This window comes from Capra hircus, unplaced genomic scaffold, assembly GCF_001704415.2.
Source record: "Capra hircus breed San Clemente unplaced genomic scaffold, ASM170441v1, whole genome shotgun sequence".
Lineage (NCBI taxonomy): Eukaryota > Metazoa > Chordata > Mammalia > Artiodactyla > Bovidae > Capra > Capra hircus.
The window spans coordinates 1-18,764 of record NW_017203891.1 but is presented as its reverse complement, the minus strand read 5'-3'; the positions used below and the strand labels follow the sequence as shown (position 1 = coordinate 18,764).

At 41.0% G+C, this 18,764-nt stretch overlaps 1 long non-coding RNA gene across 1 annotated transcript; it reads right to left on the bottom strand.

Moving 5' to 3' along the window:
* Positions 1-2,234: 2,234 nt before the first annotated feature.
* Positions 2,235-18,733, bottom strand: LOC108635095. The gene is made up of 3 exons (XR_001917749.1): positions 18,657-18,733; positions 3,684-3,819; positions 2,235-3,122 (listed from the first exon to the last, which is right to left on the bottom strand). It is a non-coding gene; the product is annotated as an uncharacterized LOC108635095 (long non-coding RNA).
* Between the last annotated feature and the right edge of the window lie 31 nt (positions 18,734-18,764).

Genomic DNA, 18,764 nt, shown 5'->3' with positions numbered 1-18,764 from the left:
GTATGAAAGTATTGGTGACTTTCAGATGCAGGAAAGTTCTTGGCGCAGTGAGGTGTGTTTTCTCTGATGTCCAGCATGGCCACGTGTCCTGATCTTTGCAGTTCATTTTGAATGTGTGCTTCTGCTTACCTAGAACTCATACACTCTAAAAGCTTATTTTTATAGCAGCACACAGTAATTTGCAGTAGCTATTTCCTTTCCTCCTGAGTGCATGGGCTAATAACCTTGTTATTTAGTTAAGCAATGTGCTTCTGTCTCAAAGAAAACACCATCTTTTTGAAACTCTTTGCCTCTGCAAAGACACAAGCGTATATTTGCCAATGCCATATGAATAATAATAGGATACACTCTATAGTCAAAGGGAGGAACTGCTGACTAAAACTATCCTCCACGAAGTGTGTTTGGACCCTTTTGGCAAGATGGGCAAACCGCAATTGCTTGTGTTCAGTGGGTTAGGTTTGTAGACTGGTTCAGGCCCACTACAGGCACTCGAATGCTCACAGAGAAATTCTAAGCCATCCTTGTGACGTTTCTGTTTTATCTCCAACCTATTTCTCTCTTTTTATCATGATTCTGATACCCATGGAAGAGACGGTCACAGAATTGGAGGGTATGAATGTCCATGAATTGGGCCCTCTGTAATAGCACAGATAGTGAAGGACAGGGAAGCCTGGCGGGCTGCATTCTATGGGGTTGCGAAGTGTCGGACACGACTGAGTGACTCAACAATAGCACAGAAGGAATACTTGCCATGTGTCCTGAAAAATTAGAGGGACACAAGCCCCAACCTGCATGTTGCTTCTGAAAGTTAGGTCCACTGTGCCATCCACTGAGGACAGTCAGCTCATGTCAACACTCTACAGCTAAAGTGAGCTCCGTAATGGGACTAGTGACTAGCTCTTGCCATGCGGAGGTGAAACCGTGCTGAAACCTTCCCCTTCCTGGTCTCCCTCAGCCAGCCCATGGCGGTAGTGTTGGTGAGGTCAGGATTCTCCCTCAAGTGTTAGGCAGAGGTTCCGCACGTCACCTCTGATGGGAGCGGAGGGATGGTGAACGAGTCTGTGTCCTCCACCACTCACGGTTGGGCTCTCCTGTTCACATTTCCTCAAGCAAGCGCTCACAGTCCGTGAACAGTGGACCACCCTGTGTGGCTGACTCTGCGCGATGAGAAGATGAGATGAATCCTGGCAAGTTATGTTGTTTATGAAAACTTGGTTGACCTGGCCCGTGTGTTAGAAATCCCGGGCCAGGAGGCCTCAGCAGCTTTGGTCCTTTGAGCTCTGCTCCGACAAACTTCATAGAAAATCAACTCAGGACAAACAGAGTCTCCGTGCTGCTTATCATCACGGACGTTTTAATGCCTAGCCAGAAAGTATGGTCACAGCTAGTGTGACCTGTTGGTTGATGTTTATTGACATAAAAAAATTAACCAAAACCCTTTTCCTCTTCCCAGGCTCAGCCCTGGTGATGGCTTAACTTCTGACAGAAGTCACCTGTCAAAAGCAAATATGCACCAGAAGAAACAGATCTCAGTAAGTAGCTTATCTTTCTAACTTGCTGAACTGAAATTTCTTGTGAATGCTCCTGATTTCCCCATGATGGATGGCAGGGTGAATGTGGCTCTGGGAAATTGCCTCCTTGGGCTCTGTGTCCCTATGAGCAGTCTCTTTTACTGAAGTGAACCTGTTTTTGAGGCTAAAATACACAAAAGCATACAAAGTGTGTCCTACTCTTAAGAACTCTTTCAAAATGTCACTGTTACCTTTCACTCAAGATTCTAATTCTCTCTCTCCATGTCAGATTTCTCCATGCGAGGAACCTAGATAGTCCCAAGAATTTTTGCTAATTAATTAATACAATATTTTCAGTTTAAGTAGAAGAATACATGTAGTTAACGAGCTTTACCATGAAATATTTGGCCAAAAAGAAAGGAAAGAAAAGAAGTAAGAATGTTAACTCTATAGGTAGTTTTTATTAGATTGCTATATGAGTAATAGGAATATTAGGACTACTTTCAAAATTATACACCTGCCCAAGATTTGCATTATTCCACCTGCCAAGAGGTATGAAATTATAAACCATGAGGCATTAATGAAGACTCACTAAAGGATTTCATAACTGGAGTTACGTAAAATATTGCCATCTCTCTTTTGTAAAGATGGCCCTGATTTGGGGGGCAGGGATGTCACTATTTCAGAGAGTCAAATGGAAATCACACACACTGTCCACATAGCTACTGTGAAAACTGTAATACAGAGATATCCTTTATTTTGACACAGTTGGGCATTTTTTAAAGCTAGGAATATAACTTTGAAACTAGGAAGTGATGTTCACATCAGATGACTCTTCAACCTTCTTGTTTCTTAATGGACACCTTCACCATCACAAATGGGACTCTCTCAAGGCCATGACATGGACAGGCCTTCAGAGGAGCCCCCCGCCGCCACTATTCTTTAAAAAGAAAACAGCGCTCATCCACTCCATTAAAACACAGAAGGCATACAGAAGTACTGAGCAGTGCCTTAAAAAATAGGAGAGGACTGAGGAAGAGGACAGCATTGCCTGCTAGGAGGATGCAGCTGCTTTAGCAAGAGTAATAACTGAAAAAAAAAAATCAAGAGTCACTGTCATAACAAAGACCTTCACTATACTGAATTAAAAAGTAGCATGTATGGTGTCGTGGAATGTCATGTCAGGGTTTGCTGTAGTATCAGATTATAGGCAGTAACACTGATCAGGCAGTGCAAACTAGGTAAAACCGTGTTTCACTGTGGGAAATGAACAGAGGTGCAAATGCTCAGTAGGATACCATTAAGACATAAAATGGCAAAAAATAAATATCAAAACTTTTATCAGTGTAAAAAAGTAACTGGGTTATCATATAACCTAGACCTAGAGTCTGGCAAAAAAAAGGCCTCAAGAAAGTTCTCAGTCTTCAGAAGGTTTACAAATGAAGCATTCTTTCACGATTCCAGTCACACCAGCGACTCCATGCTCTCGGCAGGGTCCGACTCGTCCGCGGTGAGAGCGGCGCCGTTTCTGTCCACTGTCATGGGGCCATTTCCATTCTCTTTAGTGCTGACCAAGCTGAGCATCGCTTTGTAGACAAACTGGTACTGTTCCTGGAAAACGAGAGGAAGATGGTTTTGGAGCCGAAGAACAGCTTCATCTCATTTCATTGCAGGTAAAAGTACTGATTGAAAATCTAACTGTGAAAAATACACTAGAGACATGGGAATATATGTCTGTGCTCCTGAAGAAACTTACAAAATCATCTGTGGAATCCGTTATGATCAAAACCGACACCTGCTTTGTGTCCTTTGCATCTCTTACCTTGGAATGGTCCACTAAGATAATAAGAAATCTGTACTTTATCTTCAGAAAACACGACATACTCTAGAAAGCAGAGTTTGTTTGCTTAGCACTTCTGACATGTGGGCCAGAGAATCCTTTATTGCAGAGGGCCATCTCAGGTGTTGTGGTATGTTTAACAGTATCCCTGGGCTCCATTCACTTAACCCCATCCCCAGTGGTGATCGTAAAAAGGGTCTCCGACATTGCCCAACATCCCCTACGGGGCAAAATTACTCCACCCTCACCCCCATTGAGAACTACTGTTGTACAGGATGAGGCTGAGTTTCAGCTGATGTTGTACAGGTTTTGCAAATAAGCACAGTACTTACAATGTCTGTAAATACTCCAGGCCTCATCAGATTGATCATTTTTGCAACCTGGAAAACATCCACGGCATTTTCATTCTCCAGTTGCTGGGACAAGGTGGTAAGAGCACACAGCATTCCTGCTGAAACCGCGCCATACCTTGGGGGCAACAAAAGAAAAACCTATTGCAGGATCACTAAAAGACTGAATATACTGGAATGAAGTCACCGTCACGAATTTCTGTAGACGCTAGGGAGCCTGAATTTATACCTATTCTAGAACACAAAAATGAATGAAATGCTGACAAGGGAAGAGATTTTAAGGTTAGCATAAAGGTGATACTTGTTCATAACGTGGCCTCTTTTGAGACTGGTTTATCAGTTGTTTAACTTGATGTCTAATTTGAAAAGTTCAAAATTAGACTTGCAAGGGCAATAAGATTTGATGTGAGGGAGGAGTTGGGTGATATGATAGGAAAAATAATATGGGATTTTAACTGGAGGCTATGAGATAAGTAGGAAGAGGCAAAAAGCTCTGGAAAAAAAATTATTTTTTAAATTCCAAATGGCTAAACTGAACTTTCAGAATCTGAATAAAAATGGAAATCTATGGCCCAAAAGGCAGCAGAAAATTTTCACAGTGAGTTTCATATTTAGTAATTATTTCTGGCATGGAAGTGGAACTTTCCAAGTATGACCACCTTCTATAAAATTCTTGGAAAAATATGTTTCTGTTTGCTTCACACACAGGCACGAAAAAGGCTTTAGAAAGGGTAGCAGGTATTTTTATCAGGCCATTTCAAAATGCTTTCTTGACCCCCGTATTTAAGAAATATTCTCCTACAATTTTCTACCTCATTACATCTAATTGTTTAATTCATTGGAATCTTATTCTTGTTTTGATGTAAGGCAGGGGTCTCATTTTAGTCATTTTTCCAACAGATAACCACTGGTGCCAGCATGTTATAGTGAACAGTCTCCTCTTTCCTCATTGATTTAGGCTGCCTTTTTAATAATTTGCCAAATTCTCATATACAGGCCTATTTCTGAACTCTCTGGTTTGGCCCTTTAATCTGCTTGTCTGTTTTTTTTTTATATTTTTATTTTTTTATTTATTTTATTTTTTTTTTAAATTTTAAAATCTTAAATTCTTACATGCGTTCCCAAACATGAACCCCCCTCCCACCTCCCTCCCCACAACATCTCTCTGGGTCATCCCCATGCACCTGCCCCAAGCAAGCTGCACCCTACGTCAGACATGGACTGGCGATTCAATTCTTACATGACAGTATACATGTTAGAATTCCCATTCTCCCAAATCGTCCCACCCTCTCCCTCTCCCTCTGAGTCCAAAAGTCCGTTATACACATCTGTGTCTTTTTTCCTGTCTTGCATACAGGGTCGTCATTGCCATCTTCCTAAATTCCATATATATGTGTGAGTATACTGTATTGGTGTTTTTCTTTCTGGCTTACTTCACTCTGTATAATTGGCTCCAGTTTCATCCATCTCATCAGAACTGATTCAAATGAATTCTTTTTAACGGCTGAGTAATACTCCATTGTGTATATGTACCACAGCTTTCTTATCCATTCATCTGCTGATGGACATCTAGGTTGTTTCCATGTCCTGGCTATTATAAACAGTGCTGCGATGAACATTGGGGTACATGTGTCTCTTTCAATTCTGGTTTCCTCCGTGTGTATGCCCAGAAGTGGGATTGCTGGGTCATAAGGTAGTTCTATTTGCAATTTTTTAAGGAATCTCCACACTGTTCTCCATAGTGGCTGTACTAGTTTGCATTCCCACCAACAGTGTAGGAGGGTTCCCTTTTCTCCACACCCTCTCCAGCATTTATTGCTTGCAGATTTTTGGATCGCAGCCATTCTGACTGGTGTGAAGTGGTACCTCATTGTGGTTTTGATTTGCATTTCTCTAATAATGAGTGATGTTGAGCATCTTTTCATGTGTTTGTTAGCCCATCCGTATGTCTTCTTTGGAGAAATGTCTATTTAGTTCTTTGCCCATTTTTTGATTGGGTCGTTAATTTTTCTGGAATTGAGCTGCAGAAGTTGCTTGTATATTTTTGAGATTAGTTGTTTGTCAGTTGTTTCATTTGCTATTATTTTCTCCCATTCAGAAGGCTGTCTTTTCACCTTGCTTATATTTTCCTTTGTTGTACAGAAGCTTTTTTTTGATACTGTATTTCCCCACAGTTGCTTAAATTCCCTTAGGTTTTTAGTAGTTTTTGACACTTGATGAAGCAGGTTTATACAATAGTCTTGGCTGCTAGCAGCACAGTCACTGTTTCACTTTTAGGGCTTCAGACACACGTATTTGCATTTTTCACCTGCACACTCATTTCCACTTCTACCCTCCTACCTCATCCCATTCTACCTTATATAACTGATACTGGACTGTCAAGGAATACAATAGTTGTTGGGATTTTGGTTAGGCTGCACTGAATATCTTGAGTAGATCTGAGGAAATAGACCTCTTTTTGAGCTTTTTCTGTTCATGAAGATATCTTTCTTTCCATTTGCCTCAGGTCTTTTATAGTTTTCACTTAGATTTTACAGTTTTCTGCATATTGTTGCTTAGTTGCTAAGTCGTGTCTGACTCTTTTGGGACCCATGGATTACAGTTGACCAGGCTCTTCCATCCGTGGGATTCTCCAGGCAAGAATACTGCCATTTCCTTCTTCAGGGGATCTTTCTGACCCAGCGATCAAACCCCCGTCTCTGGCGTCGCCTACACTGGCAGGCAGGTTCTTTACCACTGAACCACCAGGAAAGTCCAATTTTCTGTAGAGTCTTCCCCAATGTCATTTTAGGGTGATTCCTAGGTAGTTTCTGTTATTCCAAAGAATGGCCTCTCTTTAGGACATTAGTGTTTGGTTTCAGTGGCTATATATAGGGAAGTTATTGATTTTTCACATGGTGAACTTGTATTCAGCCACGTACAACTTTTTTTTAAGTTCTAATAATCTGTAGATTCTAGAACTTTTTTTAAGTTCTAACAATCTGTGGATTCTCTAGGTTAGTTGGCTACACCATCATCCGCCAATAACGCCAATTATGTCTTTCTTTTTATACCTCTTACATCTTTTGGCTTTTTACTGCATTTGATAGGATATCAATAGTCTTCCATTCTGACACTGTAAAGAGTTACCATATTGTGTTATGGTAAAGCATCTACTTTCTTAATATTAAATAAAAGTATTTCTATAGGCATCTGAGAAATAACATTTAGCAAGTTAAAGAGAATGGTTTGACTTTAAGTTTGCTTAAGAGTGTTTTCTTTTGGGGATGGGGATAATGAATGCGTGTCATTTTATTGTATGTTTTCAAACATCTATAAAAAAAAAGTCCTGAATTCACTGAGAACAGTTTTTTTGGCACCATTTAACTAGCTCTGTATTTCTGGGAGAAATCTTTTTAAATGATGTATGTAATTCTTTCAATCTAACACACTGGGTTTTATTCGACAGCATTTTCTTCAGATCTTTGTACCTGTATTCAAGTAAGTAACAATGGCTTACACTGTTCCCTCCCATTCTGGTGTTAGCTTTGTCTGTTTTCTTAATCAAGGTGACATTACATGTTTTCTCTGTGTGCAACAAGTGTAGCCTGGTCAAAACGCAGTGGGCCTAGACAGGTTGAAAACTGTATATACCAGGCTTGTAAGTACTTTACATGTGCCAATGATTTTAATCCTCAGAAAAATCCAGGTACTATTAATATCCCCATTTTGAGGTTGAATGAACAATGTACATCCAGGTAAGTAACTAGGGTCATAGCTTGGGAGACGAGATTTTTTTTTGCTGCGGCTGATACACATTGGGGGCTCAGATCAGAGACTGGTAAGTACCATATGTTCCCTAAGTATCGTTTATTATGATTAGGTAGGCTTAACAATTTATTGGTATAGCATTATAAAATAGTTTAAAATGTTTATTTCATTTCTTTTAAAACATTTATACGATTTTTAACCTGTTAGCAAAATACAAAGTATAGTAACCCTCATGGCTCTGTCACTAAACTACAACAATCATCAGCTTGCAGCTGCTCGCGTTTCATGGCCTATTTCTGCACACGTGTTTTGAAGCAAACCCCAGATTTTTTATCCATTAATAAATCAGTGTAAAATTCCAAAAAGATAAGGACTTTAAAAATAAACATCATCTTATCACAGTTAACAATTTTTAAAACATTTGAGGACTACAGGTTAAGTGGGAGACTTTTTTTTCCTTCCCCCATGGTAAATTATGCCTTCTCTGCTTTTTTCACCATTTTCCAGAGTTGTATCTCTTGTTAATACAATTTAAGCAATAAAGTTGATCTGCTTCCCGGGTGGCTCAGATGGTAAAGCATCTGCCTGCATTGCAGGAGGCCCAGGTTTGATCCGTGGGTCAGGAAGATCCCCTGGAGAAGGAAATGGCAACCCACTCCAGTACTCTTGCCTGGAAAATTCTATGGATGGAGGAGTCTGGTGGGCTACAGTCCATGGGCGGCAGAGAGTCCGGGCATGACTTCACTTTCACTTTCATCCTTGCCTCCATTTCATTACTATTTGCTCTCATTCTTAGTACATTTTGTGGATTTATTTAGTTCTTTTTCTGGGTTTCTCCAGTTGAAAGCTTAGTTGTTCTTTTTTTTAATATTTTCTCCAATATATGGATATATATATTGTATATATAGATACATACATTTTTTCCCCCTCTGAGTGTGTATCCTGTTAGGTTTTTGAAAGTAACTATCAGAGCCTCTGTGTTAAAAATTGGTCATCAATTTGACTCCATGGTCAATGTGGGGCAGTACTGAGTCTGAGTAATGGACCGTAGCCTGGATCCTTATTTCAGCTTAAAGTGACAACTACTGTAAGTTCAAAATCCAATGAAGTTTAAATGTGACTCATCATCTGAAGAGATTCTCAGTGATGGTCGAGGTGTTTAAGCAGTCTTTACTCCCCCCAGTCTGAACTACTAGTAGCTCCTCGACTATATACGGCGTTTTCTTCCACTGTCCCTGCTTTTGTCTTTCTCGCCCCTATACTTGGAATGTCCTTCTCTTGGGTACAGACTTTAACATTTATGTATTTAATTTAGAAATGTTTACATAAAAAAAATAGAACTTTAGAAATATAGTTGACTTATAATGTGACAATCTCTGCTGTATAGCAACGTGACTCCAGTTCAACACACGTATACATTCTTTTTTTCCTACTCTTTTCCATGAGAGTTTATGCCAGAAAGCCCCCTGTGGAATATACAATAGGACCATGTTGTTTATCTGTCCTCTGTATAATAGGTTGCATCCACAGACCCCAAGCTCCCCATCTACCCCCCCCACGCCCCTTCTCCCGCTTCGCGGAGCACACGTCTGACCTCTGTATGTGTGAGTCTGCTTCTGCTTTGCAGGTAGGTGCATCTGCGCCGTATTTTAAATCCCACAGATAAGTGATGCCATATGGTATCTTTCTCTGACTTACTTCACTTAGTATGATGTTCTCCTAGGTCCATCCATCTTGCTGCAATGACATTGTTTCACTCTTTTTTAATGCAGGCGTAGTATTCCACTGTGGATGTGTCCCACTTTATCCATTCCTCTGTTGATGGGGGCCACATTACAGTTATAGGCCACTGCTGGACCAGCCTTGTTAACTGTGGTTTTCAGATCTTTTCTCTGAATGTTACTATTCTTTGTATCCTGATAATTCATTTTAATATCTCATCCCTTTATTCAGTTTATTACAGAATCTTCAGGCCATGATTTTTTTTTCAGCCTTTTTTTTCTTCCTCGTTCATCTCTCTCTCCATAGATCATCCCTTAGATCGATTGTCAGAAACTTCTGTATCTGACTTCCATATCTGAGTCTAATTGTAGTTTTGCCCATTCTACTACTAGCCCGTCTCTTATCCTTTCCATTTATTAGCCTCTAATTTGTTCCAATTTCATAATAAGTGTTTCTGATTCATTTCATTAAATCTTTAGAATGATGACTGCTCTTTTAACTCTGATTCACTGTATTATTTTTTTCTTGTTCATTATGTTGTCTTTCTTCAGATTCTAAAATGAACTGAGTTTACCTTCTCATTATAGCATAGCTAGGATTTCCCACCTCCTCCACCCCAATCATTTGGTATTAATGTTTTTCAACGTTTAACCTTTTAATCTCTGCTTAATTTGTTCTAGTGAAACTTTTTCCTTCTCCCTTTCGAGCTAACCTTAGCCATTAGTTTAGGAAAGTCAGGTAGTACGTGGTTTATTATGCAGTGTGCGCTCCATGTGGGATTACTCTGCCCTTTGCCTGGGTTGTCTTTCCTTAATACTTAGCCACTCTTAAATAAGTATCTAAATAAAAGGAAAGTCCTACAAAATAAGACTTTAAACATGACTAGAAAGTAGGTCAAATCAAATCAAATGCACAGATACTTTGAAGTATCAGTCTTGAAAGACTGAAAAAGGCCATTCTCTTTTAGAAGTGTAGGAATTCAGCAGGATTAAAGGAGGTTTGTCAAGTCTCATGCATTTGCACTTCACATTACAGAGACTTGGTGGAAAAGCGACGCAGGTAATTTATAACTTAGCTAATACAAGAATAGTATATAAATTCACTGGTTTGGTAGTTTGCCACTTTCTTAAAGGGCCCCCTTGAGAGTAACAGTGCTTTAACTCTTAGCTGTTACAGTGTATTCTCATCTTCCTCTGTCAATGCTTCAAACAATTGAAAGCAATTTCCCAATATACAGTAATATTTTAAAGTGGCTCTGTCTATATTCATTTGAAGAGACACTGGGGTTCCTTCTATCATCAGTATGTATAATACCTATGGCCTTTTGCCACTTAATTACACTTTTTACTACTTCATATAATTATTGCTGAAAGCAACTACTTTGTATAATTACCATTATTGTTGTTTTGCTTATGCGATGTTTTAAAAATCATAACCGAGATGGCAATGCAGGGGTAAAAACCCTGTCACTATGAAGGAAGTGAAGCTTCCTTTCAAAATTATTACGGCAGGAAGGAAAACAGAGTTAAAGCTTGAATATACATTAATCCTGGAATAATGGCAACTCAAGCCTGTAAGACTTTTGGAAGTGGATGAAAAAATAAAGGCAAGTTATTCTGACTGGTGTGAGATCTGCCTAACTGTGCCTTTGATTTGCATTTCTCTAATAATGAGCGGTGCTGAGCATCTTTTCATGTGTCTGCTGGTCATCTGTATGTCTCCTTTGAGAAATGTCTATTTAGGTCTTCTCCCACTTTTTGACTGGGTTGTTTGCTTTAGGATGTTGAGCTGCATGAGCTGTGTGTATATTTTGAAGACTAATTCCTAGCTGGTTACAGAGTTGCAAGTATTTTCTCCCATTCTGGGGGCTGTCTTTCTGTTGTCTGTGGTTTCCTTTGTTTGTGGAAAAGCTTTTGAGTTTAGTTAGGTCTCATGTGTTTCTTATTTCCATTATATAGGAGATGGATCAAAACAGATACTGCTGTGACTTACGTCAGTGTTGTTCTATGAGTGTTGTTCTATGTTTTCTTCTAAGAACTTCACAGAGTCTGGTCTTGCCTTTAGGTTTTTTAATTTGTTCAGAGTTATTTTTGTGTATGGTGTTAGCTGTTGTTCAGCTGCTCAGTCATGTCCGACTCTTTGTAACCCATGGGCTGGAGCAGCCAGGCTTCCCTGTCCTTCACTGTCTCCCAGAGTTTGTTCAGACTCGTGTCCATCGAGTCGGTGATGCCATCCAACCATCTCGTCCTCTGTCGTTCCCTCCTTCTCCTGCCTTCAATCGTTCCCAGCACCAGGGTCTTTTCAAATGAGTTGGCTCTTTGCATCAGGTGGCCAAAGTATTGGAGCTTCAGCATCAGTCCTTCCAAAGAATATTCAGGGTTGATTACCTTTAGGATTGACTGGTTTGATCTTGTAGTGAAAGGGACTCTCGAGAATCTACTCCAAAACCACAGTTCAAAAGCATCACTACTTTGGCGCTCAGCCTTCTTTATGGTCCAGCTCTCACATTTACACATGACTGTTTTCTTTTCTCAGCTCTTTGTAAACCTCCTCAGACAACCATTTTGCCTTTTTGCATTTCTTTTTCTTGGGAAAGGTTTTGATCACTACCTCCTGTACAATGTTACGAACCTCTGTCCACGGTTCTTCTAGCAATCTGTCAGATCTAATCCCTTGATTCTATTTGTCACTTCCACTGTATAATCATTGGGTTTCCCTGGTAGCTCACCTGTAAAGAATCCACCTGCAATGCAGAAGCCCCGAGTTTGATCCCTGGGTCAGGAAGATCCCCTGGAGAAGGGATAGGCTACCCACTCCAGTATTCTGGCCTGGAGAATTCCATGGACTGTACAGTTCATGGAGTTGCGAAGTTCGACATGACTGAGCAACTTTCACTTTTTCAATGTCTAATCTTAAGAGATTTGATTTAGGTCAGACCTGAATGGCCTAGTGGTTTTTCCCTATGTTCTTCAATTTGAGTCTGAATTTGGCAATAAGCAGTTCATGATCTGAGCCACAGTCAGGTCCCGGTCTTGTTTTTGCTGACTGTATAGAGTTTCTCCATCTTTCGCTGCAAAGAATATAATCAGTCTGATTTTGGTGCTGACCATTTGGTGATGTCCATGTGTATGGTGTTAGAGAATGTTCTGATTTCATTCTTTTAAATGTAGGTGTCCAGTTTTCCCAGCACCACTTAGTGAAGAGACTGTTTTTGCTCCATTGTATATTCTTGCCTCCTTTGTTGTAGGTTAATTGACCTTAAATGCATGGGTTTATTCTGGACTTCGTATCCTGTTCCATTGGTCTACATTTCTGTAGCTTGTAGTATAGTCTGAAGTCAGGAAGCCTGATTCCTCCAGCTTTTTTCTTTCTCAGGCTTGCTTTGGTTATTTGGAATCTTCTGTGTTTCCATACAAATTAAAAAATCTCTTGTTCTAGTTCTATGAAAATGCCATTAGTAATCTGATAGGGAGTCACCGAATCTGTAGATTAACCTGGGTGGTATATTTTAACATGTTCTTGGATTGGAAGCATCGATATTGTTATCCCTCTCCATCTGTTGCTGTTGTCTTTAAGTTCTTTCTTAACAGTTTTCAGAGTGCAGGCCTTTTGCCTCCTTCAGTTCAGTTGCTCAGTCGTGTCTGACTCTTAGCGACCCCATGAATCGCAGCATGCCAGGCCTCCCTGTCCATCACCAACTCCCGGAGTTCACTCAGACTCACGTCCATTGAGTCAGTGATGCCATCCAGCCATCTCATCCTCTGTCGTCCCCTTCTCCTCCTGCCCCCAATCCCTCCCAGCATCAGAGTCTTTTCCAATGAGTCAACTCTGCACGAGGTGTCCAAAGTATTGGAGCTTCAGCTTTAGCATCAGTCCTTCCAAGGAACACCCAGGACTGATCTCCCTTAGGATGGACTGGTTAGACCTACTTGCAGTCCAAGGGACTCTCAAGAGTATTCTCCAATGCCACAGTTCAAAAGCATCAATTCTTCGGCACTCAGCTTTCTTCGCGGTCCAACTCTCACATCCATACATGACCACTGGAAAAACCATAGCCTTGACTAGACGGACGTTTGTTGGCAAAGTAATGTCTCTGCTTTTCAATATGCTATTGTAGGTTGGTCATAACTTTCCTTCTAAGGAGTGAGTGAAAGTGAAGTTGCTCAGTCGTGTCTGACTCTTTGCAACCCCATGGACTGGAGCCTACCAGGCTCCTCCATCCATGAGATTTTCCAGGCAAGAATATTGGAGTGGGTTGCCATTTCCTTCTCCAGGAGATCTTCCCAACCCGGGATTGAACCCAGGTCTCCCACAATGCAAGCAGATGTTTATCCTCTGAGCCACCCCAAGGAGTAAGTGTCTTTTAATTTCATGGCTACAGTCACCATCTGCAGTGATTTTGGAGCCCAAAAAAATAAAGTCTGACACTGTTTCCCTATCTATTTGCCATGAAGTGATGGGACCAGATGCCATGATCTTCGTTTTGTGAATGTTGAGCTTTAAGCCAACTTTTTCACTCTCCTCTTTCACTTTCATCAAGAGGCTTTTTAGTTCCCCTTCACTTTCTGCCATAAGGGTAGTGTCATCTGCATATCTGAGGTTATTGTTATTTCTCCTGGCAATCTTGATTCCAGCTTGTGCTTCCTCCAGCCCAGCGTTTCTCAGGATGTACTGTGCATATAAGTTACATAAGCAGGGTGACAAAATACAGCCTTGATGTACTCCTTTTCCTATTTGGAACCAGTCTGTTGTTCCATGTCCAGTTCTAACTGTTGCTTCCTGACCTACATATAGGTTTCTCAAGAGGCAGGTCAGGTGGTCTGGTGTTCCCATCTCTTTCAGAATTTTCCAAGTTTATTGTGATCCACACAGTTGAAGGCTTTGGCATAGTCAATAAAGCAGAAATAGATGTTTTTCTGGAACTCTCTTGCTTTTTCGATGATCCAGCGGATGTTGGCAATTTGATCTCTGGTTCCTCTGCATTTTCTAAAACCAGCTTGAACATCTGGAAGTTCACAGTTCAGGTATTGCTGAAGTCTGGCTTGGAGAATTTTGAGCATTACTTTACTGGTGTGAGATGAGTGCAATTGTGCGGTAGTTTAAGCATTTTTTTGGCATTGCTTTCTTTGGGACTGGAATGTAAACTGACCTTTTCCAGTCCTGTGGCCACTGCTGAGTTTTCCAAATGTGCTGGCATATTGAGTGCAGCACTTTCAAGCATCATCTTTCATGATTTGAAAGAGCTCAACTAGAATTCCATCACCTCCACTGGCTTTGTTTGTAGTGATGCTTTCTAAGGCCCACTTGACCTCACATTCCAGGATGTCTGGCTCTAGGTGAGTGATCACACCATCGTGATTATCTTGGTCATGAAGATCTTTTCCGTACAGTTCTGTGTATTCTTGCCACCTCTTCTTAATATCTTCTGCTTCCATTAGGTCCATACCATTTCTGTCTTTTATTGAGCCCATGTTTGCATGAAATGTTCCCTTGGTATCTCTAACTTTCTTGAAGAGATCTCCAGTCTTCCCCATTCTGTTGTTTTCCTCTATTTCCTTGTATTGATCGCTGAGGAAGGCTTTCCTATCTCTCCTTGCTATTCTTTGGAACTCTGCATTCAAATGGCTATATCTTTCCTTTTGTCCTCTGCTTTTCGCTTCTCGTCTTTTCACAGCTGTTTGTAAGTCCTCCCCAGACAGCCATTTTGCTTTTTTGCATTTCATTTCCATGGGGATGGTCTTGATCCCTGTCTCCTGTACAATGTCACAAACCTCATTCCATAGTTCATCAGGCACTCTATCACATCTAGTCACTTAAATTTGCCTCCTTAGGTAGGTTTATTCCTAGGTATTTTATTCTTTTTGATTTGATGGTAAACAGGATTGTTTCTTTAACTGGAAATGCTTTACTGGTAATAATTTTTGAGCAAGGGGGTCCTATGTTTTCACTTTACCCTGGACCTTACACATTAGTAGCTGGTGCTGGCTCTGATCCTTGCTCACCAGATACATGTGCACACAGGCCCTAGGACTTACCTTTGCAGCCCTCATTTCCTCACACAGGAAGAGCGGATCCTAAAATTACTCCCCTCATGGGTGATTTTGAGGATTAAAAGAAGGACTCAATTAGTTCTAACTTGAGGGGGTGTCTTTACAACAGCTGGTTCAGAAAGCAGTCCATATATTTCAGAAGCATTTGCTATAGACCATCTCAGGTCAAAATTAACAATTATTGAAAACCCTCTAAAAGAGCTTTTTCTTATTTGGCCGTTAGCTATCAGTCTTTACTGTATCAGACATTAGAGCTGAGAAAACATTGAAACACACCACCATGCAAGCACACATTCCCTTCGCTGTCAGAGTGGGGATGTCACCTGGGTCAGGTCACTCTGAGAAACTCCTCTGTACACTCAAGACAGAATAAGAGTGAACAAGGCTACCAGTATCTTTGTATTATTCTGAAAACTGCTGTCTGCCTGGATTACCTAGAAGGTGATCCAAGAGACCGTCCCGCCGCCCTTCCCAATCGGGCCCTCAGATCCCACTCTGAAAACTGCTGAATGAAATCAGCCCACTCTGGCATGCAACAGGGTGGTAGATTCACACAAGAAACCAGCCTTTTGGTTCTGTAAGTGAAGGTCTAAGCTACTACTGTCTCATAAAACGGTGTAAGAACCATGACTGTGTTCCACACTCTTCTGAGGAAAATAGGCTCTGTGTTTGCCATTTGACAGTAATGATACAGATCAGCCTCTGGATAGGACTGTCTTGAGCAGACGAACATAGGAAGCTGAGAACAAGCGGTTTGCCTTTAACCTATGCCTGTGCTCAAACTGAATGAGTGTACTTTTCGTTGAGGAAGTTTTACCCTTAGAGATCGTTTTATCTAGAAACTCCATTCACCTGGCACACAGCTGTGAGGACCAGGAAGACAGCACAGTTTGTGCGCTAGAAGTTTAACTCTCGTCAGTGGAAGCACCCAGGCCTTTCCAAGCCTCCCCCCACCTATTTTTTGACAGGGCTTTAAAAACTTTGTAAATTGGCTTTATAGTCCACAGATAAATGTAAGCAGGTAAAATAACAATAACCAAAACAAAAACAAGGCTCTCCGGGCAAAGTTCATATATAAGCACATATCCTGAATAATGGGTAAGTCATCCTAACTTGAAACACAGTACCAACTCATATCAGTATCTTTCTACTACCACTGTGTGTCAGGCATAGGACTTCACTCTATGGAGAATGGGACAAATGAGCTCACACTGCTGGTCTCTGCAGTGTGGGGCTGACAGTCATGTAAACAAGCAGTGAGAAGCGGATCTGATAAACAGGAATGGCACTGGTAAAGATGTGTTGTCTGTGAATGATCACCTCTGGGATGAATTAGAGACAGTTTCAAAGAGAGTGAGTGCCTTTTGAGGTGTGTGTTGAATGAGAAGCCAGGGGGACAGGGATGATAGCTGGGGCAGAGTAGACTTCAACCAGGCTGCAGAAGGATTTGAAAAGTGTACTGAAAGCCTGCGGAGCATCTGCAAGCTCTGGGGGCCAATGATACATGGAGGTGAGGAGGCACAAAGAAGGACTTTGATGTCTTTCTGGTTTGTACAACTAAGTGGATGGGAGCAGGACGGGAGGCTGAGCTTGGACCTACAGATACTAGACTTGAGGTGTCTGTAGGCTAGCAGGAAGGGATATTTAGAGGTGCAAAAGGTAAGATGGAAACTGAAAGGTAACTGGCATTCAGAGTGCTGTACTAGAGCTAGCAACTACTTAAAAATTTCAAATTTGCTCAAGTAATGTAGAAAAATAATTTTAATGGACTCACTTCTCTCTTAAAGATGGTGGGTAAATGAATGAACACTTGATCGTTGGGGCTTTTCATCCAGCTCACCTACGTAACATGTGAAGATGCACTAGTGTAGGATTAACTTGCTCTTTTCTTATTTAGACCTAAGAACAAGCTGTATCTGATTAAGTCCAGAGGTAACATATGCAGCCTGTAGTGTAAAATGAAAATCTCTGCATAAGACAATCCACCCAAAGCTATATATAGATGAATGAATCAAACAGTTCTGTTAAAATTGTACTTTTTTTTCCCCTTTCTCCGTTCTGTAATATAAGATCAGCTGCATTCCTGACTTAAGGGAGATCCTCGGAGTACTATTAGTAACCCAAAATCCAAAACAAAACCGGGCAGCAACATCAGAATTTGGCCTGAATTGCTAAAAGCTGGTAAAATCCGGAAGGTATTTGAAAAGCTAACCCAGATTAGTGGGGAGGAGGGAGACTCTAGAAGCAGTCCTCACTTTCTGCTATAACTGCATATCCTACAGTTGCTTAGACTAGGAGCAAGTATCTAGTTATTCTGAAGCTGTCTGTGTCATTTAAAACTACTGCTGGTTGTCACATTTTCCAGGGATCTTACTTACTGGTGGTGGTTTAGTTGCTAACTTGTGTCCAACTCTTGGGACACCATAGACTGTAGCCTCTTAGTTCTTCTTAATCTAATTAAGAGGCAGGCTAACATTCTGAAATAGTCACTATTTTAAAAAAGACCATCAGACTCCTTGGAAGGAGCCAGTCATGTGGCTTGCTTCAAACTGGTGACAGTACTGACCTCCGCCAGAAGTCTCATTTCCTCTGACAGCAACAGTTCAAAGCAAAGCTTATTTTATAAGCTTCACTGTGAAATGTATTAATATCTACTCTAGCAGAGGGGGTGGTAATTTAATAGTAAATGCCTAACAACGTGCTGACTAAGGAAGCTACCTACCGTGGAACCTGGGCTAGAGGCTTGTGAGACTTGAAACCATCTGCCACTGTCTGGCAGGTCAAGTCCCAGCTATGAAGTCTGACTCCAGATATTCACACACCATTAGGTATATCTAGGACCCTGTCCCTCTCATTAAAGTGAGAGTGTGCGGGGTCTGAACTCCATTCGGACACCTAGCAGCTTTGAGGCTAGAAGCAAATCATGCTTTACCTTTAAACCACCAGAGACAGTAAACTTCAAAACATAATGTAAACTATAAATATTATTAAGAGTTAACTTTATGACTACTAATCAACTAAACATATTTTAAAAGGTTTTCTACTAGTGTTTGTTGAAATCAGTGTAAGGATTTAAAGATAATATAAACTATGCCATGTAAATTAGTATAAATGTAAACATGTACATTACTGTCTAGTTTGCATTACTGAAACAGAAAACCTAGGAAAGCATGCAGATATATTGCGGTAGGCTAAGACACAGTACTATCTAGAAAGATGAACCCTAGAGCAGAACCTGAAGCCTCTGACAGACTAAAATGCACAACATTTTACACCAGTGCACACTAGAAACCGCATGGACCAGTAGAAACCACGACATGTGCACATTAGAAATACCCTGGAATTTGTCGCCTGCAGAGAGAGGGCTTGTGAGTCTCTCCTCCTCCTCCTCCTATCACAGTGCAACAGGAAAATGGAAAAACCTGGTACATACTCATCATGCACAATGTGGGGCCGTCCCTTGTCAAGGCCTCTTCCTTGATGACGTTGATGAGCTCAAAAGTACTGCTGATGGGGCGTCCGGGTTGGGCCACTTGGGGCC